This window comes from Camponotus vicinus, unplaced genomic scaffold (genome assembly GCF_025532165.1).
Source record: "Camponotus vicinus isolate PSW18456_S1 unplaced genomic scaffold, iyCamVici1.0 SCAF_11, whole genome shotgun sequence".
In the NCBI taxonomy this organism is placed as follows: domain Eukaryota; kingdom Metazoa; phylum Arthropoda; class Insecta; order Hymenoptera; family Formicidae; genus Camponotus; species Camponotus vicinus.
The window spans coordinates 2286406-2312738 of NW_028141947.1; the positions used below are offsets into that span (position 1 = coordinate 2286406).

The 26333-nt window shown below is 33.6% G+C and overlaps 1 protein-coding gene and 1 pseudogene across 6 annotated transcripts in view; both read right to left on the minus strand.

The window, feature by feature from the left end:
- Nucleotides 1-26333, minus strand: part of Tei (irregular chiasm C-roughest protein teiresias) — a 429473-nt gene that overhangs the window by 37000 nt on the left and 366140 nt on the right. The gene's annotated exons all lie outside the window — the stretch shown is intronic.
- LOC145961249 (uncharacterized) lies at nt 24119-25351 on the minus strand (annotated as a pseudogene).

A 26333-nucleotide genomic window follows, 5' to 3' on the forward strand; every position in this document is an offset into this window, starting at 1 on the left:
CGATAACCAGTCACAATTACATTGGATGTAAGTCCATTTGCACGTGGAATGTATAATCGGGCATCAGATAAAATCAGCTTGTACGATTCTCGAGGCAAGCTCACAGCAATGTTCCGGTTGATTTATGGAGGATGTATTTTTCGGAGCGCCATGGTCGTAGTAATTGCGATGGCCACCATGTGTAATAGAGTAATAGAGTTCTGAAATCAATGGGCTGTATAACGAATACCCTGGGACCGATAACTAGTAGGAAGCCGACATCGAGCGCCCGCCAATATAACCGCTCCGGCTTTTCTAATCAACGCCAGCCACACTGGCTATATCGCGTTAATGTCACAATGTACCGCAAGAAATAAAGAGACGACCCACGTGAGATTACGCACAATACACACAACGGTAATATCTGCGGTACATCTGCGAATGATGTTGACAGGCGCATTAATTGTCGCGCCTGTACCGACAATCTGGATTTGATCATCATGACAAAAAGATTTTATGTCTACGATTATCCTCCTTGTTCTATTTATACGTTCGTAATATCTCTAGGATTATTTGATTACAGTTATTACGGTTGCGTAGAAGAGAATTGCAAGCAAATGGGATATTTATGTCCGACTATCGGTCAATCTGTATCACTTAATTTCTAAAATACTGCATTAATTATTTAAACGTCAGATTATATCAAATTCTTTCAATCCAAAACTAATATCGCAAGCATAAACGAAAATGGAAAAAATGTTTAGTAATTATTTCAACAATTGCATCTTTTAATATCGACTGATCATCGATTTATTTATATCCCTTAAATTTTTTTCTTTTATATATTTTTAAATTATTAACGACAAATTTATGTCATATTTCCGAGAGATATACGTGTCCATTTCAAGATACACAAGAGGTCGGTAATGCACTTTTACAAGCGTTTGACAGATGCAGTTGTACCGATCAGATACAAGGCTTGGAGCCCATAACTGAAACGTACCGCACATTCACAATCATGTTCGGCGAATATGACGAGGTAGTGTGTTTGACACCTCCAACGTGTTCATCTCTATCGTGATGGTCGTGCCTCAGGCTGAGGAGACAAGCAAGCAAACAACGTATATAGACGTGTTCAACATGCGTATTAAGCAATGGGATACGCCGCTTATTAAGCTGTGCCTTGCGGTAGGGGAGCAATCTCGATTCGGTCTTATGTAATAAAGGCAATGTCGATGGAACATATTTATGATAGACAACGTGATACATCGATTATAAAATTGAACGAGAATTGAATGAGAAAAATTGAATGTGAAAATTGAATCAACAAAAATTCCACGCATGTTTAAAAATTTGCAATAATAAAAAAGTTTCAAAAATAAAATAATTAATGCATTATCCACAAAAAAAAACAATTTTTTTCACAAATTAAAGTAAAATTATATTTATACAATTCAATGAGAATATTGTTTGCGATATGTATAAAAATTTAATCAATAAAAATTCCGCGGATGTTCAAACGTTTGTAGAAAAGCTTCAAAAAATATTGATATTCATAAAAAAAGAACAATTATTTTCAAATTACAGTAAAATTGTATTGGAAAATAGTGAGAATCAAAAAATCTGTTAATATAAAAATTGCAATGCGAAATTATGTTTGTAAAAATTATAATGATTCTTTTTCGTATACAATAGTGGTTTGAATGGAAAATTTTTTTTAGCTATATAAGTTAAGATACTACATATGTATGGGACGGGATGAAATATTCAGGAAACACTGATATTCACGGTGTATATGATAATTCCATGTGTGTTAATTCGGTTTTGAAATTAAACGCCCAGAAGCCACGTTCCGGTATTTGCTTAACCTTTGCATACGCATAGATGTTAGAAACGTGAGACACTACAAGTGCGCTAGATGCATAAAGTGCTCAGCGAAGCGCTGATATAACCGCGGGCATACCAAGGGCTGTGAAAGCGTCATTTTTCACATTACATCGGTGGGAAGAGGATCCCACCGGTGGACTGTAAGTTTCACTTAACGCTTTTATGCCGGCGGGATACACCGACAATTCATTCTGACCCAGTTTATGGATCAGCCGCGGGAATGGTCGCCTCGATGTCGTCCTTCTAACCGAATATAGAAAATCGAAGCAGCATAATTTGACGAATCGAGAGCAACCTCGCTCGACAGTAACCATGTAGGCTTATCTGATATCTGCTGTTTCAACAATGTCAGCCAACACTGCGAGAGATTCTTTCTTTCATATAAAAATACCATATCAATTTTCCCACGTGGATATAACTAAATATTACAAAAGCTTGTCCGTTTTTAGAAATCTTATTAGAAGCGATGCGATATAAATTGCATTTCTAAATGTGTGCGAAATATTGTTGAAATAAATGTGTTAAGATATATTTAAATGAAGAATGAGAGGTCCTCTCCTCTACTTTCATTAATGAAGCGTCGTTAATTCTCGATTGCTTAAAATTGTTCGTCGATTGAAGCAAGTATAGATCGCAAATTGAACGATGAATTAATCATTTCAATTTTGACGTGGCAGTCATAAACTGCTACTATTAGTTTGATTGCTATGTAATTTAATCTATATAATTTAGACTCGGGTTAGCGAGACGTAAGCGAGGTTGCGGATTATTGGTCACGTAATGTCAAGTGCGCTTTGGGTTTATCGTAAGCAGCGTTTGACTTAGGTATCGATCGATATTGAGAAACCGCTAGCCAGCCTCCAACTGCCCGAAGCCAGTGTGGCATTCTGGTCGACGGCATGGAAAACGGCCCAATTATGGACGACGCCTTTGATCGAGCTCGCGTGTTTAACTAAGCAACAATAAAGGAGAAATGACCTGCAAAGAATTGTCATTAAAGATTATTATTGCTTGTTCCTAATAAGATGCAATTGCACGTGATAAGTTCGCAGACTTGCGATTATTGTAAAATACAATTATTTTTGCCTCTACTTTTGTGACCTTAATAATCTGACATTAAAAATTTCTTGGAGATTTTTAATAAAGTACTCATTAAGGATTATATTATATAATATATATATATAAAATATAATATATAAAAAATGTGGATATAATATATTATTTTATTAAACTATATATACAGAAATGCTATTCGAAAAAAATGAATAGTCGCTCCTTTTTATAAGCATAAATTTTCTGCAATATTTAAATTAAATTAATAATTTTCTTATTGTATGTGTTTATTATACTATAAATGTATCTTACATACATTTCATTTTACTTCTCAATGATTGAGTTATTTCATAAAACTACATGTATTATATGAATTATCTTGCACATGAAAGCATACATATTGCTAATTAATTTGTTATGAATAATTTTTATTATGAATAATATTTCATAAAAAGTAATGTTAAGTAATTATCTGATCCAATTATCCAAAAATATTATACAGGTGCTGTGCTCGCTCAATAGGTGCAATGCCGATTGCTACGGAGAATCGGCTAGCTTCCAATACAGGCAAAAAAAAATACATTAAAATTTGTCATTAATCAGAAATATAATTAAATAGATTCTTTAAGACAAACGAGGATATTACAAATCCGATTCTCACGAAACAAAATCTCGAGAAAAAGCATCATATAAATAAAAACAAACGCGACAATAAGGATTATCAAAATACAAAGAAAAAAATTCGTTTCATTATTCTGGAAGTTACGAAAATGAAACAAGACGAATGTGATAAAAAATCGGAGGACCATACTAAATATGTGAAAAAAAAGAAATTCGTCGATTTGCTTCGAAACATGTGTCGAAAAAAGTACAACAGTTTTTTAATATCTCATTTGTGTTATTATTATGTTTCTTTTATATATTTGGATCTGGATTTTCAAACTTATTTATGACACATTAAGATCAAAATCATAAATATAACATTTTTATAAGCCTTTTTTTGTTATTACTGTATCAGAAAGGTAGATTCTTGAGGTTTGATATAATAGCAGGATTTATTTCTTCAAAATATTAATTCTTATCGATAGTACAGATGTCGAAAAATAAACAAAACTTAGTAAATTTTACAAAATAGTTATCTGAAAAAAAAGTGATTTTCTTTCCTGCTTTTTTTAATAACAAGCAACACATTGTTGATGCAACTATAAGAAATATAGAAGCTCGTAGATTGTCGGTTTAAGAAAAAAAATTCTAAAGAAATTCCAATTTCGCCAAAAGTAGGTAATACTTTTACTCTCGCAAAAAAAGATACACTAGACACTTTCGTGTTTGAGATCCCACCAGGATTACTTGCATCCCGTTCTTTCCCTTAAGATAAGTGGACGTCGCTCACAGGCTACAATATAAATAGGTTACGAATTATCTTATAAATATATCGTGGTGAATAATGTATATTCTTGCTTAGATGCGTGTTCCATCTACGCGCCATTTTTATGACAAAATATACGACAAGTTTAAAATCCAATTTCCGTATTAAACCGCACGTTATAAACGACAAAATATTTTAGTATGTAATATTCGCAAATATACATTAAAAAGAATAATTTAAAATTTACTGATCTATCTGATCTCTTTAAATATAATTTTTATGATTTAATTATATTGTCAAGCACTTCAAGTATCATATAATCTTGATTTAAGTATTCTTTGAGAAAATGAATTTTATTGAAAATTAAATAGTGATTTTTAGATTTTGACAATATTTATTATTTTATAAATCAACACATGACAATACAAATGTTTCTAAAATTTGTTACAAGCCAAAACTGACTTTTACTCCTAACTAAAATGATTCCTTTTCCTAAATTAAAGGTAACACTAATTAAAAGTAATAGTACATAATACATTCAAATATGAAATGTAGGAAATAATTATTTAGAATCAAAAATTTTTATAATTAATAATTTTATTTATTAATAACTTTATAATTAAACAATTTTATTTATTAATAACTTTATTTATATTTTTATAATTAATAACTTTATTTATGTATTGTAAAATCAATTATATGCGCGATTGATATTTAAAGTTTAATATTTTAGGGGTACACGTGACATGAAGGAGTGAAGCAATTTTAAGCTAAAGGATATCGTGTTGCGTAACTATAAGAAAGATTTGTTTAACTAGTCAAGAAGGTAGCCTTTCAAATGCAAGTCCTTTAAGACGCGTAACAAAAGGTGGCAAGGATACACTGCAAGTGCTAACGTCCCTCGCAAAGGAACCGTTCGCGAGTGAAAACAGTATCTTTTCTCGTGATGTAACGCAATGTTTTAACATGGCATGACGTTTTGAAAAGCGTCTCGAAGGAAGAAAACATGACAACATTCTATTGGCTTCTTTTACCTTCTCGATGTAAGGATCACGAAAACCTCGAATCATCTTACAAAAGTTGAAAGATAAGAGAAATACCTACGTCCACATTTTTCACTTATAACATTTGTCTCTCTATGAAAGTAAAGTACGTGCGGCATTTCTCTTGAATATAACATCGCCGATATTTCATCACGTCATTAAAGGGCGCAATTTGTTGCAAAAATTCTATTTATTATCGAGATAAATGTCTCGAATTTGTTACAAATATAACAAAAGGATAACAATGTATAATTTTTCTGCAATCTACAGACAAACTAATGTTCGAAAATCGCGAAATATGACGGTCGTTGCGTACAATTTTTCACTCGGCACTCGGATTTTCAGAGTAGATTTCTTATTTATTAGTCAGAGTCAGATGTAATAAATAATCAAAATACGCGTACAGACATCAAAGCATGGGATTCTTTTTAATGATATTAAATTTTTCTCTTATACGCTCTCAGCGTATGCTCTGGAAACTGCATTTAATATTTATATTTAAAAAGCGAGTATACCGTCGTATATGTACGTTTCAACGTGGATTTTCGCGTATATCTCGCTCGCATGCTCGTCGTCCTCCGCGGCAATAATAAAGAGCAAGCGAATGATGCGCGTGGCTGATCGATTCTGAAACTCATGCGTTCACTCGCGCGACAGGTTACGACGCTTAAGTGCACGATCTTTGCACACTTGGATGCCCTCTCGTATCAACGACTGCAGTGTGCAATCGGGACGGCAGGTCGGCGCAAAAAAAAGGGAGGGAAAAAAAAAAGAGTTCAATATCCCACAATGGCGTATCCGGATCGATCCCTCCGCGCACGTCGAACGAGACCGCCGGCGGAAGTCGTCCGGGGCTCGTCGGATTTCCCTCGTACGCGCCGATAGCGCGTCGGTTTGTCGCCCGCACCGAAAAAGTACGACCGGAAGCCGAAAATCACGATTTTCGCGTCCGCCACCGCCGCCAACCGTCGACATTTGTCGTCGGTGGAGCCGAACCCGGGGGGCTTTTGTTCCGACGACAATGAAGCGCAAAACCGATCGGGCGGACACTGACAATCGCGCCGCGATCGATAGCAATCAGCGTGGCCCGAATCAGTGAATCCGAGGCATAATGGCCGCACGAGCGATAGTCTGGAAATTGAGTCTTCCCGAACGCCGGCGTTTTTCTCCGCGATAATCGCTCGCGTCATTTTGCGCCTCTCCATCAGCTGACCCGGAGCAGCTCCGCCAAGGCAACGATTTCAACGCCACAAGATTATTGGACTGGAAGGGAAAAAAGATTTACAGAATATCCATAAATATCGCGATTGAGGTTGTTTTTTAGAAAAGTGATTTTTTGAGGGAAAATTACTGTAAATTATTTTGAAGGAATTTTTTTATTAAACATGCATACAAGGTAGAATATTTTTTATGTACTTGGTGTATTTTTTTACATTTGTAAGGTTTTTTTTAGAGGGTCCATAAGTATCGCGATTGATCGTCAGTATTTTGCTTTCTCTTTCTGGCCGCACAGGATTGCACATAATTAAAGACAAGATAATGTTCGTAAAAATATTGTATTGATATCGAAAACTTAAATATTTGTAGTCTTTAAGTGAATCTTTGTAACAAAAATCTCGTCTTGTCTTGTCTCGATTTTATTAACAATTTTTATCTAATATTGAACAATTAAAATAATATTTATAACACGTGCAATCTTTATATAATAATTTAAAATAATTATCACTATATTTATATCATTTATCTAACAAATCTTACAAATATGCATATTTTAACTTTTTTTAAAAATCAATCTTGAGAAAACCAATAATATAAAAATCAATCTTGAGAAAACCAATAGTCTTTGAGTGAACCTTTGTAGCAAAAATCTCTTATCTTGTCACAATTTTATTAACAATTTTTATCTAATACTGAACAATTAAAATAATATTTATAACACGTGCAATCTTTATATAATAATTTAAAATAATTATCACTATATTTATATCATTTATCTAATTTACAAATATGCATATTTTAACTTTTTTTAAAAATCAATCTTGAGAAAATCAATAATCTCTCTCCTGACAATTTTAATCTTGATAATTTTAAATCTTCTTTCTAAATTTCTAAATTTTTGTGAAATTTTATTTGAGAAAACACATATGTATAAATATGAAATATTTACCAATTCTGGATATTATGCGAAAATCCCTTAACAATAAGACACATAGACTCGTGACGAAAAAAATGTGTGTAAAAAATTATAAATATTCTAAAAAAATTATCAACATTAAAAAATATAAGCTCTACAGAATAGATATATTACATAACCATATGGATGTGTATATGTGTGTATAATGCGCGGGTGAATAGTAACGCCTATTGATTGTTCGCGGCATCGGAATAACGGCCGCAATTTTCGACGAGGTGGGAAGTTTGGTGGCGATAGCAATTCAGCAATTAAAATCTCATCCAAAGTACGAGCCGGAATCATCACCGAGCCAGGGCGAACTTTCCCGGTCACCGGAGACAATGAAAGTGAATTTTGATAAGTTCCAAACTCTCCTCGAGAGCCGTCGTTCAGTATCCAGCTTATTAAGAGAAAAGTTGAAATCCGCCCGTGATCTCGCTGTTTACTCGCGGTATGCGACGCTACTTTATTTCGCAGTCTCTTTTCTCAGTTTAATGAGAGAGACGCAATGTTTGCGATGCGGAAACGGCAAAACTTCGCTGCCGCGACGCTTTCAGAAAGATTCATATCCCTAGGAATATATATAGTCCCGTGTTTCCCGTAGAGAGAGATTAACATGTCGTGAATCCGAAACGCGCACTCGCTAAAGCCGTGCAATCTCATTCCAGATAAAAGTATTAAAGGCGAAACCAGGTCTCAAAGATTTGCAAGATCTTTCAAAGTGTTAAACATTATTGTTTGTACAAATTTTCATAATTTATTTATAGAAACTTTTTATTTATAGAAGTAAACTTTCCTAATTTATTTATAGAAACTGCAGTATACATATATTTCATATAAAAAGTTTAAATTATATATCTCTCTTTGTTTTTATTTATATTGTAATCTATACTTTAAGAATAAACTAATGCAGGTATTAATTTGCGTTTTCGTAAAATCTTTGGCAATTTTTCAATTTTTAGCGTTACAATAAAAGCGATTCCCGAAATAATCTTGAACTAATCATGCGTTGACTGCGCTCACGATATCTCGCTTTTATTGCCTATTTCGCTAGTAAAAATAAAGGGAGCAAATACCTTTTTCTTATTGTTAGAGAAGACCCTATCGGAAATCCGCACGCGTGGCACGTAGAGAAAACAAAATGTGATAGAGAGCGTTAATAAAAGCAGTTCTTGAGAATTGTTATAACCCTGCCAAATAAATATATCAATTGTATCACATGCTGGTATCAGCTCTGATGGATTCTATTTTGAGAAATATCTCCAAAATGTCAGTCTCGACATAGAGGTATCTGAGATTCATCACGATTGTTTCTGAAGTGTTTTCACTCGTCGTTCATTAAACAACTTGTATATTAATTCTGTACTGTCACTCTGGATTTGACATTACGTATCATTTGGCATCTTGGAGGACATAGTATTGCTCTTATGTAATGATGGATTATCAGAGTTAAGAATAGTGTAAATCTAAAATAATTTATCTCTATTGCGATTTTATTCTATATTTTATATTTAAAAACACAAAACCCCGAAAAATTCTCTCTCTCAATTGATTTCTAATTTTATTTAATAAATTGTTTTTTCTAAAAAATATATAATTACAGAAATAATCTAAAATTATCTAAATTATAGAATTTTTCTATAAATAGATTGGCAAATTTTTCTAATTCTAATTAGTAATAATCAAATATTTATAATTATATGTAAATTATTATATTTTTATATATTATAAAAATATATATTATAACAAGAAATTCAGTTTGTAAATAACAAATATATAATTCTAATTTTTATATCCTTTTCTGACTATTGTTTTTCTACTATAAAAGATATATCTGCATGCAATTTTCTATTTTTAAAATTTTTGCGTATACATATTCAATTTTAAATATCAAACCTTTCATAGACCTTTTAATTTAATTTACATCTTGATGCTCCTTTAAAAAAAAATTAGTTATATTGGAGATTCGAATGTAGATTTGTCAGCTAAATACGATTGGCGAACAAATTGGGACCAACGTTATTGGGAAAACGATGCGGCCATCGCGCGAGCGGAAACCGGACGACGGTAGTGATTCGTTCGAGTACGCGAGCAATTCCGGTGCCACGGGTTTTCGATTACGAAGGGCTCGTCGTGTAATCCCGAAAGGCGTGAAACTCTCGCGAAAACATCGAACCTAGCTAGTGTGAGAGGAAGCTTGCCATCGTAAAACTTTCTCTATAAAAGTTGTTATTACAAAGGAGAGAGAGAGAGAGAGAAAGATGCGGTTTATACGCGGTGTAAGCAGTCGCAACTACGATACCGAAGCATCGCTGTCATAATCGCGATTAATATCGAACGTGAGAGGATCTTCGAAAGCATCTAAAGTTCTCTTCTTGTCTCGTAATTTATGATACGTAATTTATATAGCTAAATATCAATTTATTTAATTAAGTTAAGGGACAATTATAGAATAACACTATTGAAATAGACTAAAATAAAAAATAAAATAAAAAGATAGCAGTCTGAGAAAGACTATTGTCAATTCAAAGAATTAAATAATTAGACACGTAGGTAAAAATGATATTTTTATTATAAATATTATTTTAAATGTTTTTATTTTAAATATTAACTAGTCCTAAGAATTTTCTATAATTCCTGTAATTTCTTGTAACTATGGGGTGCAAGGCTATGTGCAAATATAAAATAATCCCGTCTTCAAAAATTACCGATGCAAAGTCGAGATTTATGGCACGGCTGCGACGCGACATGAGCAAGAGAGTCTCATTGAAATATGTTGACGCAAAAGAGTACCTACGATTCTCCAGCGGTATCACAAGTTCGAACGACCATCCCATCGGGAAGCAAGAGAATATCTCCCCGATTTTCCCGGATGGCGCGATAAGACCGCTCGAGCGAAGATTGCGATCGACGCGATATCATAGCGCGGGTTCTTTCGGGAATCGTCGACCTTTGTTAGAGGCACAATCTAACGGTCGGAATCAAGCGGGGGAGCCGAATTTTTATTTGTCGTCGGGAATTGTTCTCAGACGAAATGATTGTGCAAGATCGGAAGATACGGGTCGCGGCAACTTGTTATTTTGTTGGCAACGATTGGTGAGAGGAGATTTTTCTCATATATATTAAGATAAAAAATACAAAAAATCCCGTTACAGATATAACTATTATTAAGTATTGCAGAGAAAAAAAAATTTTAACTTCATATAACGTATTTCAGATAATTTTTAATTTTTAATTAAGAATTAAATTCGTAATAAATTATTAAAATATGTGTATATAACATTAATTTATCTGATATATATTTTTATAATTATATATAATATAATTAAAATATAATATATTTTTTTTAATATAAAATAATATTGTTTAACAAGAATGAGATATAAATCCACATATTCTAATTGTTATATAATTATAAATAAATATATAAATATATATATATAAATGTAAATAAAAATAAAAACGTAAATTATAACACTTATTTTAGTCTATTGAAATTAATATAATAATGAAATAAATAATAGCGATGTATCTATTTCAGTTTGCGAACAAGAGATTTCAAATATCCAATAATACGAATTAGTATGAATACTCTCTCTTTCGTGGTTTCCTATAATATCTATTTAAATTTAGATCTTGCTTTCGCGCAAACTATCTTCTCGTGCTTCGATGTAGCGAACGAAATTAAATCTTGGACACATGACTGCTCACAGGATTGTATGTACGAACAATGTGTAGACAAAGATCGCGATGCCCGCTATTCTCGTCGAGATACTTTCAACTGGAAAACCTGCTAAGAGCAATCTCCACTCTCGATAGAAGTCTTTCAATTTTACCATCTTGGTAGCCGGACTGGGGCAGCTCTCAGATTACCGTTATCTCAATGGCGCCGCAGAAACTCAACACCCACGCAATATATCTAACTGGCCAGTTCCTCACCTTTAACCCCGTAGCCATATATAATGGATAAGACCCACGTAGCGCAAACATTCGCGCAGACGAAGGGGATAAAGGAAGATGCGAGGGAAGGAGGGAAAATCGCGAAAGAAGGAGAAGCGTATAGAGGGTGGGAGGGCAGGTGCAAGTCGAGGGGAGATCTTATTTTACGCCATTCGAGGGTTAAACCGTCTCTCGCCGGCGATTCTCTCTTATCTGACTCGCATAGGAAAATAGGCGATTCTTTATCCTTATTTTGTTGCACAAGCATATAAATGTCGCGTTCGACAGACCTCTCTCGTTTTTTCTTTCTTTTTGTTTTTCGGATTTACGGTTTTTTAAATCGCCTAATCTCGGAGTTACGACTATAGATGTTACGTGCCGGTTCGCCGATTCTTGAATATTCAACGGAATAAAAGCTTCGGGAAATACTTCGTCGGCTTCGCGCACTTCCGCCGGAAGTGTATGTGTGTGTTTCTAACGTGGGAAAATACGGTATCCGACCAGGTTGCGTTCCGGCCCAAGCGAATATTCACGTACGTTTATCGAGGAGTGACGTAACTAAAATTCCCTGCATTCTTATATTCAAGAGCTTGTTAAATAAGTCCTCAATTTTTTTAATTATTTTCATAATTACCGATGTATAGTTCTGTATTTTTATATTTTTATATAAATATGTAGGAAAATTATACCCGATAAGAGAGACACAATTATCTTTTGAATTAGCTGCTTTTGTGATTTAGAGAAATTAAAATTTTCTATCACGTACTATTTTTTTTAATTCACATTAAAGGAAAGATTTTATGAAAATTTTCTTTAATCATAAACCTCTTAACGCTTATTTTGTTTTATATCATTATTTGATGTCTTTGACATATAAGGACTTACTAAATTAAATTTTTAATATTTCGTCATTTTTTAGAAGAATAAATAACTCTCGGCCACTGATGCAACATGGAAAATTTGATAAATATGCGAGTCGATTTGCAATTGATTATTCTGGGATTTCAACGCGCGTGACAGAAAACGCGTGCAATAATCTCTACGCATCCCAGTACGTGCTTTTTGTCAAGTCGAGGGTTTTAGTCAAGATCAAAAGGATTGCATAAGATAGAGGATAATTGTAACTTTGCATGATGTTGCGTGCGCAACGAATAATTAACGCAATACACGGAATTATGTCAATTTTCCACTTATAATAATATTACATACTTAACAGGGGGTTCACTGTTCATAAAAATATTATAAGTAATTTAATATCAAAGTATTAATATTCTCTCTTATTAAAACGACTAGAGCAGCAAGTTATATGAGATGACTTTATGAATGCATTTTTAAAAAATGAGTGAAACTTTCACGCGCCTGCATTTTTTTTTAAGACGCGACAAAAAGAATTGTCATAATAATCAACCTGAGAGCTTGAGATGAAAATAAAAAAAAACTTGAGATGACTGCAACGCTATTTCTTGCTGCACTTTGGTCTACCGTCCTTCCTCCGCGGCTTCTTCCTTGGCCTTTTAACTCCTTCGGGAAATTCATATGGAAACGTACGCTCGATACATCGGGGAAAAGTATCGTCCGGCTGCCAGCTGCGTTCCTAGCTGCCTCAAGCTACCCGACGAGTTCGACTCGCCGAGTAAGCAAACATTTGCATCATGACATACGCGGATCACCTCCTTGCTACGGGTTTACCTTCCAGATTCGTGTGTACATGCCAACAGACAGCTTACTGCGGTGAAATCGGATTATAAGCGAATTCCGTGGAACCGATACGAGCCGGATTTCCGTGCAAATCAATTAAGAACGTGCTGCCGGATTCCATTGATTCCAGACGACGACAATCGATTTAATTCCACATGTATTATTCAATATATTTTTCATTCGATGCACCTAGGATAACATAATTCTGATAATAATCATCACGATTATTGAATTTGAACGACGTGAACGTGAAGGTAAAGTCAACTTTGTGATGGACTTGCACTATGAGCAGTATTGAGTAATGAATGGCATCAATTATACATATAACAAAAAATTTTGGAATTTGCTAAATATTTAGTCTCTGATTTATAAAATTAAATAACGAATACTTTTTGTATACAACAGTGAATACAACAGTGAATACAATAGTGAATACAATAGTGAATACAATAGTGAAAACAATAGTGAATACACAATAGTGAATACAATAGTGAATACAATAGTGAATACAATAGTGAATACAATAGTTAATACAATAGTGAATACAATAGTGAATACAATAATGAATTTAATAAATATAACAGATATTTTAGATGTTTGTTTACATCTATGTCTAATATAAAATAATATGTGTTGCTCCGACGTGTAAGATTAATCACACATTCGACTTTAATCGATAAAGGCAAATCAACTAAATGAAATTTACTGCCCAAGTCGGCATGTACCATTCTTCCTGATCGAACATTATCACTTTCCGGCGTTAGATGACATCCGTGGCCTCGACGAACTCGCCGGCGAGCTATTAACGCGAGTCTAGGTAGCGGAAACCACGAGGAAGTTCTTGTCGGCGAAGGAAGGAAAAAAGACGATGCCGAGAAACACGACGCGCGGAACTGGAAACGCGATTGCGGACCCGAGGGCCGGCGTGAAACGCGAAGTAATGGAATTGTACCACCGACTGCGACATTTTACTCGACCCCGGCAAAGAGTACGTGTACGCGATCCCATGGAGAGATGTGTGGTAGGCCCCGACCCCGCGACAAGCCGACCGACTATACCGCGTATTATCGATCAATTTCGGGCTGACAGCCGACCGGAGATCGTATTCTCCATCGTCGAAGTTGCACCTGGCGACCGAGTACTTAGCGTAGAGAAATCAATGGCCGCGGGAATTGTCGGGACGCTATTGTTGCGCCCCGGGGAAAAAGGATTTCCGTCGCACGCGGCGACGAGCGCCGGCCAAATATTGACTGGCATAATGACGTTTCGCCGACAATCGTTCCGTGTCATTAATTCCTCATGCAATTCCTGCTGCGTCGGCGAGATAATTTAAAGCCCCGATCGCGACAACGCCGTATGACGCACGCGGATGTTGACGAAGCTCGTGTATGGCTGGCGAATGTGCTCTCTCTATATATATATATTTTGATTTTCCTATTGTTATATCAATCTGTAATTATCGACATGTGCACCGTACGTTCGTACGGACTGTCAATACACATCAATAAAACTCCGTTTAAAGCGAAAGACCGCTTGTAATTCGAAGTAGAGTCTTTTCGTAAATTATGCAAATATAAAGAATTAGTATCGTGATCCCCCTTGACTAGCATCGATGCCATATGGCGTGGAATAGAGATGGCATCGACGCCATATGGCGCACATCGTTATTTCTCTTCAGTTAGCATCGTTTTTATCTTGTCATTTTTGACAAGATAAAAATGGTGTTCAATTTTTATAAAATTCGGTACCAGGGAATTTTTTAGGCCGCTGAATTCGAATTTAGAGTGAGAATTCAGTTGAATGAATGATCCAATATGTACGTTAATAACACAGGCCCACAAAAAAAAAGTACCCTGTACTGGCGATCTGACTAGGCTAGTCTTATGTATTTTGGCCCGCTGAATTCGAATCTGACGTCAGAATTGCTCCATCACGTCACAGTTTTTCTTAAATCTCAAAAATAGACGAAAATTTCGTAAAAATCGACATTCTAGGGTAATAAGACTGCGCTTCTTAAAGAAAAAATTACCAAAATCATATTTTAATGTATTTTCAGACATTATAAATCCAAATCCGACCTAGAATATAAACGTTGTGCTCAATTTTTTTGTGCTCATTTTTTATTTTTTTTATTTTTTCAGGTTGTAACACTTAAAATTTACTGCAAACAGATTCTATTTATCAAGATGCGAAGATATTAAGATAGGTTTTTACCTCCAAATAGCACAATCTTTTTTTTCATGTACCTCTAGCGCTTTAAAGACATGAAAAGAGGTTTGTGACCTATATAAAGAAATTTCTGCATCTTATACGAACTCAACAGCTAGAAGCTGTAAGTTTCGAAAAAATTTTTCTCAAAATTTGGAATTGGAGAATATAAGATTAATTCTTTCCAATATAAGATTTATGAATGAACTAAAATCAAATATGGAATACGGAAGATTGCTACTTTTTCATGACAAATGTTAATGGAATCGATGGTATGATTGGTGTGACAAATCGGATTTGGATTTATAATGCCAGAAAATACATGGAAATATGATTTCGGTAACTTTTCCCTAAAGAAGCACAGTCTTACTACCCTAGAATGTCGATTTTTACGAAATTTTCGTCTTTCTCTTTTGAGATTTAAAACAAACTGTGACGTGATGGAGCAATTCTGACGTCAGATTCGAATTCAGCGGGCCAAAATACATAAGACTAGCCTAGTCAGATCGCCAGCACAGGGTACTTTTTTTTTGTGGGCCTGCGTAATTTAAGAATTTTATTTCTTATTGAGTTTTGTAGCAATATTAGTCATAATATTAATTTGACAGATAACAGACTGATTCGATTGACTTATTTATTCTGTTGAATTGGTTGACCTAAATCAGCAGAATAGTTTATACACAGACTTGGTGTTTATTTTCATGTCAAGAGTTGAAATAGAATAATAAGAGCTTAGAATAATAAATTGACAGTGCAAGAAAAAGAGATTTAAAGTAAAAAAAAGAAACAATTCTTATTTTTTATTTACATATTTTGATTCCATTTTGATCCTATTTTTAGTAAAACAAGATCAAATAATAGTAACAATAAGCTAAGTGAAAAATCGAATAAGCACGTAATGAGAAGCAAAATACGAGAATCTCGCGTCAAATAGACCGTGTTATTTTTTTTTATTAAAAGAATATCACGATCGTAAATTGGATAAATCGCTAGTTCAAGAGCTAAGAAATTACTAGTTATGGGATGGGTAATTAAAGATGTGCGTTTTATTGCGACGAAATTCGAAACATTCCGGCAACGCGCGTGAAAATTGTATAACGGTATGCACAATGTGACCTGGTAATAAGTCGTAAAGTTCGGAGGCGGCGGTCGTGGAAGATTCGAGTTCGTTGATGCAAAATACTCCGGGAATTGCAGCGTAGCGAGAATTGTCGCGATAATAACTTTCTGCTTCGGCCGTGCTACACAATTACTCCGTAGCCGTAGCGGCGAACTAAATACAAGAGCATTTAATTTCTACTCAATCTATATTTTGCTCGCACCTCGCCAGACGATCGTCGTTAAAACGTCGTTCTTTCAACGCAATCTTGATACAAACGTACCGCTTCCATGCAATCAACAATGTTCATTACACTTTACGCGTATAAATGCGAAACTTTACACTCGAAAAAATGGCCTCGCATTTACAACAAATTTCAGGGCGAAAATTAACTGAGATAGATAAATGATTAACAAATATCATGTGATATCGTGATATATACATTTGCAGGTACACAGTATAAAAGAAAATGTTAATTATAATTTTCACATTTTTCACATGTCCCAGAAAGTCCACTCTAAATTTTAAGTTAAAATAACTCATTCGTCGTATGTTTCTTATTAACAAACTAAAAATGTTAAATAATTGACACAATACTTTACATTTATTTTTCTTATTGTGACTTTAAGTGTAATGTAAAAATAGCATACAAATTAATTAAAAATTACATGAAAAAATAGTTACAATAACTCGTAAGAATTGTTGTAGAACATTAACATATAATAGTAATTATTTTAACTTCAATTATTTGTAATAGAAACATTTGATTTTAGTAAATTTGATTATTTTGTATGTCAAAGTTCAAGATTATTTGAAGATTTACTTTAACTTTTCTTAGAATGTTAAACTGACTTTAAGACATGTTGATTTTTTAAAATGATTATGTTAAAAATACTCAAAATGATATTCCATTTTTAAGAGACATATATAAAGTGTTAAGTTATAAAGTTGATATAAATGTAACACATAAAAACGTTATAAAAATAATAACATATATATTGTATGTTAATTTTACATTAAAGTACTAATCAAAACGTGGTAACATAAGAAAATTTTAACATATGGACGCACAATTTTTTACTGTGTAATTAATCTAAATGACGGTATTTGTATCCAAAATATTAATGAAATTTAGAAAGAAAGTAATTAATATTTGCAACGAGACCTAAATTTTTTTTTTACTAGAAAATATTATTAGAATTCGCTACTAAATAAAAAGTAAATAATTTTGCTACAAATGTTGTAGTAGATACAAAATATAGTGAATTTAAATAAAGTTTTGTTACTACAGCTGTAGAAATCTATTTACATTAGCAAAATATTTTTTGAGTACGTCAAAAATAAAGTGGGAATTTTGATGCAATTTCCGAGTGCATTATGGAAAAAAGAAAACACTACGTAGTCTAAGCTTTTTCACTATCTGGCAACTTCTCGCACACTTTTTCTCACTTGGCTGTCTCATCTTCATGCAACCAAAAATTTAAATTACAAAAATGATTACCTTGTAAGGGATCTCATCATTTTTCGCGTATAGTAGATTTTTAGTAGACGCTTTATTTCTGACGAATTTTCCAACAGACAGATCACCGTGTAATTTTCGTCATAGACTCTTCCATAGTATTTCTTTGACAAATGCGTCGGCCATCTGAATAATTTTTAGCTACGGGCGCGCCAAGATTCCTCTGTGTGTTAACGCGGACAGATCCCAGCTACTAATCAGAGACATTTTCACAGCGTAGTTTTACAAATGAGAATCTACTCACGAAGAGAGAGAGCGAGAGAGACATGTCAAAGAACTCTGCGTCACAGCCGTATCAAATTTGCATGAAATCTAGGAACACAAGGTAGATCCTCTGCGGCTTTCTTCGTCCCGCTCATCCCATTGCGAAGATTTTGCTCCTCGAATACGACCATTACGGTATCTACATACGCATGATGGCACATGCATATGCGCATAATATTCGAGCATATCTGCTTACGCACGCGTATATATGTATATCTGCATGCGACACGAAAATTCCGCCATTTTTTCGCGTAATGTAAGTATTCTGCATAAGAGGAGAGCCTTATACATAGAATTATGTCGTCATATATATTTTATGCAGCTAAAAATCCTGTATATCATCATGTATATTCCACGAGATTGAAATTTTGCCAGCATTCAAATAAATTCAAATAATCCTTATTTGCAAATAATAGCATCTTTTTAAAAATTACTTATAAGAATAACAAAAGACGCAATCAGGTTTTGAAATCAACGCGTTATCGAATGTTTTATATAATGCAATTTTTTTTAGCCTCTATATTAAGGGGATTCCTCATTGAACGGTGAACTCTTACATGATTACAGCGCCCTCATCTAATTCTCATCCTGCATTTCTCTCTATCACGTTATTTATAAAGAAGATGCACTGCTTTTTCCATTCTACTGTACCGATATTTCAGGTACATACGGACCGAAATTTTTGGGCACATGCCATTTATTAATTAGACTACTAAACAATTTTCACAGTTCCATAAGTTTTTATTGTACAGTCCGCTATTGGGTATGCTATTGTTTTATGCATAAAAGTTACAAAACATTTATACAAAGCTAATGTCTTTATGAGGTGATAGCTTTAGACGCCATGTTGATCTAAGAAGTCGATAAATAAATATATAATTTTATACTTTTTTCTTTCTCAGTATTTAATCGGCTTCCCCGTGTCCCCGTTTGCATCTACTTCAACCGTAGAAAAGGATTTTTAATTCTATGTAGGCAATAAAAAATGGCACATGTCCAAAAATTATAGTGTTTTGTCGATAAAACAGATAAGTTGAGGGATCCCCTTAATTTACAAAAATATATTTGAAGCGCGTCTTCCTCTCTCTTTAATCTAATTTGCCCTGGTGAGCAGCCGATGAGATCAATATTCGACAAATTGGTTGTAAATATCCGAGTTACTCAACTGCGAGCATTCATCACTCGTATTCGTTTTATCCCGATATCAATTACAAAATATAATAGAACATGCGCCGGATGCGAAAAGATTTATCGTGTTTAGCGCGAAATGCTTCCGAATTTCACGTCGGCTTATTTCCAGAATTGCAATTATCCGTGCTAATCCAACAATATTCTCGATACCGTTTGCTAAAATAACAAATGCAGCTCTACCGAAATTAGCGAGCTTCGAAAAAAAAAAGTTATATACTCGAAATAAATTAACACGTTGCACGAGGGCGAACGGAAATTTCCTATCGCGATAGGAAGTCACGCGATACAGGCATCGCGTTATAAAACCAATTAGAAAGCTGCGAAATACTGGCGAAATTGATTGATATGCGGATACGAGAAAATGACAGGGGGAGGAGCGCAAATATCGCGCGCAAATTACAAAAAAATATATATTGTATAATCGACGTGTTGCAATGATCCATCTCGAAACGCAAAAAATGATCGGCCAGGTTTCTCGTTTGAAGGAAGTGAACGAGAGAGAAAGAAACGAAAAGACGGTGCCAATCTGAGGCAAGATGGGGAAGCGATCGCGCCTATAAATGCGAGGGAGGGTCGATAAATCGGCCGCATAAACCGAATTATCAGGACGGTCATCGTTTGTTTACCGTGAAAAAAAGCAAAAAAAAATACAAGAGCAGAGATATATACGATATCGCATGCGACAACTAATACATGTTACGCTATTACGTGGAGTCGCGCGTAACTCCGCGCAATTCCCAGCGGTACATCGCGCGGTGGCTCGTTTCACGCTCTCGAAACAACCCTGAATTAACCCGTGTTCGCTGTTGCACGAGCGGATAATAACGTTGCCGTTGCTGTTGCGCGATCCGAATGAATGAACTTATCTGTATGTTGATTCGACGTGGATACATGTGCGCGGAGTTGTTATTGAATAAGCGGCTGCAGGCGTAGAGCAAGATCATAGACGGCCATAGTGATATTATGCTACCACCGTGCCTATTCCCGGTTATTTCCAGCGCTGTGTTGACATTGTGGACTCTCTCGCATCAAAGGATCCACGCATCGCGGAATCTAATTAAGTGCAATTACAAGTTGCTGAAATTCCCTATTCCCTATGGATGCTAGCGACGAATCTTATTTCGATTTCGAACGTTTTGGGTCTCACTATTCACTCGGCAGCCGATGAGAAAACGTGTAGATAATTAACAGCATTATTTCTGCGTTTTTTGATCATAGAACAAATAATGATAATTGGACGCTTTAAACCTTCCTTAGTTATAAACTTATGAACGAAGGATGATATTAAACTACCCTGCAGTTATATCGAGAACTAAAATAACAAGCGATTCGAGGTTGCTGATACTTCAAGCAACAATTGGCAGCAGTTGAAGTAATAAAATCAACGAGAATAATTTGGACGGTAGAACAAATATATATTGCAGCATAATTTCATGCTCTTTCAAATCCATAATTGTGACGTCATATGTAATATGTTATTACAAAATAATGAATATCTCTAATAAAGAGATCAGATAAAATTACTCGAAAATTATAATTAATTATGATTATTTGTAATTATCTCTCTACACCTTAACAATAAAATGTTTTTCATAAATATCTATAATGCATAACGTGTACAGTGATACAATAAAACGAAAAAAATTTTTCCATTTGCGCGATCATATATTTCATAAAATAGGATACCATATGAAAAAAATAATTATGGCTAATGAAATTCAAATGTATTATATTTTTGCATTTATTTTTGATGTCATCTGCATTAATTATTATTATTAATTATTAATAATGTTTACTCGTAACGATATATTTTTGTAAACGTCGATACGTCCTTTGCTTAACATGTATTAATATTGTAATTAATGAAATTGCTCTCTCTTTCTCCCTCTTTCTCTCTCAGGAAAATAACAAATTCGAAGATGTTGATATTCGAGCAGCAATCGGAACAATGGCTGGGCGGAAACAGGGCGGAATAATACCGGCCATTTTCGCTGCATTAATTTTTCAACACCCACCTATAGAGTTGTGTTAGGCTAAGCATGAATTATGAACACATTACGGCTTGGGATACAAATTGATTTATGGTCGCGGCGTCTCGCCGTGCATATCTAATATCCCCTGGCGATATTCTTCAGCCGAGGTGCAGGTCAGGGAATACGATTAATCTACATAGCGGATCTCGTCAGATTCCTTAATAGCGCTTTTATTATGTGCCTGCCGTCGTTTTATCGACTGTTAAAAGCTCCGAAGATTAGAAACGACCGCCGATGTACATAATACCACAATTTTTTGATTCCTCGAAAATTTTCCGATAAAAAATTCAACGCGTTCTACATCCAAATAATTCATATCTTAAAAGCATTGTGGATAAATGTGGATTTTAATATTCAGAAAAAATCGGTTATAATACTTTTATTTGCAAATAACAAAAAATTTAACAAAATTCTTATTACACGCCATAATTACAACTATTCTTTTTTAGAAAAAATACATGTGCGAAATAAACTCGCGATAAAAGTTTAAGATTAATTGACTGATTGGTAATTTTATTAAATTTTTCTATTTCATAATTTTATTTAATATTTAAAGAGAAATGAATTTTGTTTAACCTTCCTCAATTCGGCTCATTAATGGTGGAATGCATTCAGCATGTTAATTACAAGACTATTAAATTTCCGCCGCGATCGTTAGCGAATGAAATGGTTGCCAATGCAGTTTTATCGTAAGTATAGCGCTATCGTGCGAGTACCTTCCAACATGAAGTTATAAATTAGATTATCCCTCCCCCCGTGAAAGAGGGAGCAAAGGAGCGAAGGGAAGGAGAGGAAGGGAGCGGGATTATCATCCTATTAACTATCCGATTCATGCAATAAAATATGTTTATTCGCTCCGGCTTGTAATTAGATTCATTAACTCCCTCGCACTCATCGGAAAGATAATTATGCCATCTGATTAAAACGGTTGACGTAGTTCGATTTAAATTCAAACAAATTTCCTCCCTCCATTAATTAAATTTTTCGCGAACAATGTTTCACAGTGCGACATTAACACTGGACGAGATATTAAACAGCAGCCGCTTTGTTCGCCATCGTCGCAAAATTGAGGACGAATCTTGTGATATCTTTCTTAGACGCTCTAAATGTTCTGTCATTCGTCTCCTGTCGCAATAATAGCGAGCCGTTGCAGATACAAATGCGCGAAAGGAAATGATACGAGGGAGAACGATGATCATAGCGCAATTCTAAAGCCAAAATGTCAACACGTATAAACCGATGATCATTTAATTAAATTTGTATCAGAGATATGATGGAATTTAAATCTAAAAACGCGAGCATAAATATGTAAATCAGAAATCACAAATGCATAAATGTATGATAAAGGCCTAAGGGATAAGGGTCTGAGATATTTTATAGGCATGATATTTGAAAAATATTGAAATTTAATATGTTTGCTGAAATAGCATGTGGAAGTGACAATAAAATCTGGAATACATATTTTAAACAAAAATATCGAGGGTTTTATCATAAACTTAAAATCGCAACTTTAAAAGAGAATGAGAAAAAAACATTTAAAATGATTTTCAATTAATATTGTAATTTGAAATTGAGAATATGCCTCTCTATAATAAATACATTAAATCCAATATCGATCCAATAAATACATCTCATAAATACATTGTTAGGAAATAACTATTTCAAAGTACGGTAAACTGCATCTAAAATTTGTTAATAATAATTTTTGATCAATCATTATTATTTTTCCAATTTATAATCATGTTAACGTTTTTAATTAAATACTCAACAATAATATTCAAAAGCTTTTTAAACAATCAATAATTATACAACTTGCCTTTTGCGTTCATCTGTGACATTATGCATAAGATCTACAAATCATTTAGAGAGAGAAAATCTATATCTTCCGGTAATTTAATTAATCAAGCGTATCAAACGGTTTATTATGCGAAAATAAAAAAATAATCGAGAGAAAAAGGTATCAAGGAAAATAAATGTTTACCGCCTGCATCCGCAATAATCACAATGTTAGTCTGTGAAATTTAATTCTTGGTGCGGACGCATCTCGAATGCTAGGATCGCTCGCATTCTGGAGGCGGAATTAATCAAATATTCATCAGTAAAAGGGTTACGAGAAGAAAGTTTTTAATAAAGGATAATCAAGGAGAAATCGGTTTCATATTAACCTTGCAGTAAAAATTTGTTCAAAAAAAGAGAAAGGAAGAGAGATCAACTTTTAATATAAATTTTGAAAAGTTTGAAATCGATAATATCCTTTCAATAAAATTTTGATTTAATATTTAAGACATAATATTGATATAAATTATTAAATAGCTATTAAATACTTGGAAAAAAGAGAATAATATAATAATAATGAATATAAAAAAAAAGTGTCAATGCTCTAATATACAAGGCAATTCGTTATAAACAGAAAATATTTGCAATAGATATCTATCTGAACAAATAGAAAAATAAGAAAGGGATAAATTATGTCTACATATTTATTTATATTTCTCGTAATAAAAAATATATACGTATATCTTCTCAAGCATGTTCGTCATCCTGGTGCCATTATTACCTGGTGAACATGTCACGAGCTCCGAAATAATATTCACCCTTCAGACAACGCGCGATTCCCTTATATATGATTATTCATGATCTCTATATTCAAGAAATGGAATTAATCAAGTATTGATCCGAGTGTAAGAGAACGCCGGGAAGTTTCTCTGGCGTAAGACTCTGGCAAAAGACGAAAGAGAAGGAGACGCAAGGATGGGCCGGTCGGGGGGACAGGTCAAGGCGAGAAAGAGAGAGATACACGTGACAAGAATGACAAAAAAGGTAATCCGGGCTGACGGGGGCACGGTCACAAGGGAGAACGAAGACGCGACAGAGAGCCATTGACTTCGAAGACCCCGTTTCCTTGCATCCCCCCGAGGTTTCCGATGATTACATCCACCCTTCTTCTCGGCATCTCCGAAGACTCTCTGGATAAAGGGAAGGTCCAGTTATATCCCATGTATCATTGGCAATAATAAATAATTTGTTTCAAGGATATTTCACGAGTTGATTATCGCGCAAGATTCTTTATGCATTGGAGGATCTGATGAGATTAGAAATTACATCGCGTGGTATGATTAACTATTTAAAAAAAATGATTAAAAAGATGCTGGTCTTCTGTCAACTTCATATTTAAAAAATATGAAAATCTAAAAGATAATGACCATTTTTTGTCTAAAGTATTGTGTTTGAAAGTAACATATATTATATAGAAAAATGCGTTACACATTTATAAACATGAAAATGCAAAACGCATTTACAGCAAAACTGTAAGAGATATTCCTGAGAGCAAGTACAATGAAGTTTATTTGCATGTTACAAAGAAAGTATATAAAAAGTATGAAAAATGTTCTCTGGAAACTTATATCATTTTGTATTTTTCATTCTTTACAAGCCCTAGGTTCATGAATATTTTCTATAACAAATATAATATAATCCATTATATGTTTCTATTTCATTAATAAAGTTATCATAATAATGTAATTAAATTATTTTATTAATGAAATAAAAATATCGGATAATAATTTCAAGATTGAAGAATTATTTTTCTTTTTATAACAAAACTTCATTTATTAATATTATTAAAATATATATTTGTGCAAAAAATGTTCCTGTTATCTGAGAAACATGATCAAAATTTACTACACCAGTTTTACTAAAAAACATGTCAACCTGTGTGGTATTCACAGTTCCTCATGTGATTTGAAAAGCACTTATCTGCATGAAGAGTGTAACTGAAATATATATATCATAAGTGCATAATATCAAGAGAAGATTTTTCGCTTTATGTAGCAGCATCGTAATGCATCCGCAGTAAAGCAGTGACGTAAAAATAACGCAGTTACGTCGTTCATCATTTGATCGTCGAGCAAACGTACGCGTGTATATGTATATGATACTGCGAAAAGTTTCGCCGATAAGAGTACTCAATCTCATATTCGTATTAATAACCAATCACTTTCTTTTTGAAGATTATTCGATCGAAACTACATTAACTTTTATAATTTGGCAGAATTAAATAAATAAAACAATATAAAAGGAATATAAAAATTATTATGAAAAAACCTTGTAAAATTTTGAATTTCTTTTTATCGATATAATATTTTACTAAAAAATAAAAATAAATATAGTCCCTTTATCAAAATAAAAATAGCAACTTGTAAGCAAAATATATATAAATATAATGTATGTATTTTTAAGACATTTTTACAAAAATAAAATAAAATATTACGGAAACTATAAAACAGAGAACATTATAAATCTTTGAGCAACAAAATGAAGATGTATCTTATAAAACACACACATTGCCAGGTTTAGAACTGAAAGGATGACATAAAAAAAACATAAAAATCCAAATGTCTATAAAATGCGTAAATGTAATGCAACCTGAGAGATGCGAATTACATTGTATACATTTGATCTAATATATATATATGAATATATGTTATTTAGAAAATATTGATTGACTCGAAAAACAGAGATAAATGTAGATAAATTTTGTATCCATATTATACATATTTGAAAAGATTTCCAAAATTAAATTGTAAATTATCTCATGATCGATTATTGAAAATTCTTGAAAAGATTCAAGATAAGTCAATTATAACGTGTTGATAAACAGTTTAAATTCGCTTAAATTTGTATGCTTTCCCAGCTTTGAATTTTAGAGGAATATCTAATCGATATCCCCAAAATAATTCTAGCTTCCTATATATATAATTTACTTCTTTGTATAGTAATTCTATAGCTATTTCTGGGCACAATATTTACAAAGTAAACTCTGGTTAAGCGTAAACCCTAGTACCTATGTTAGTTTCTAACAGAGAAATATGTTTCCCA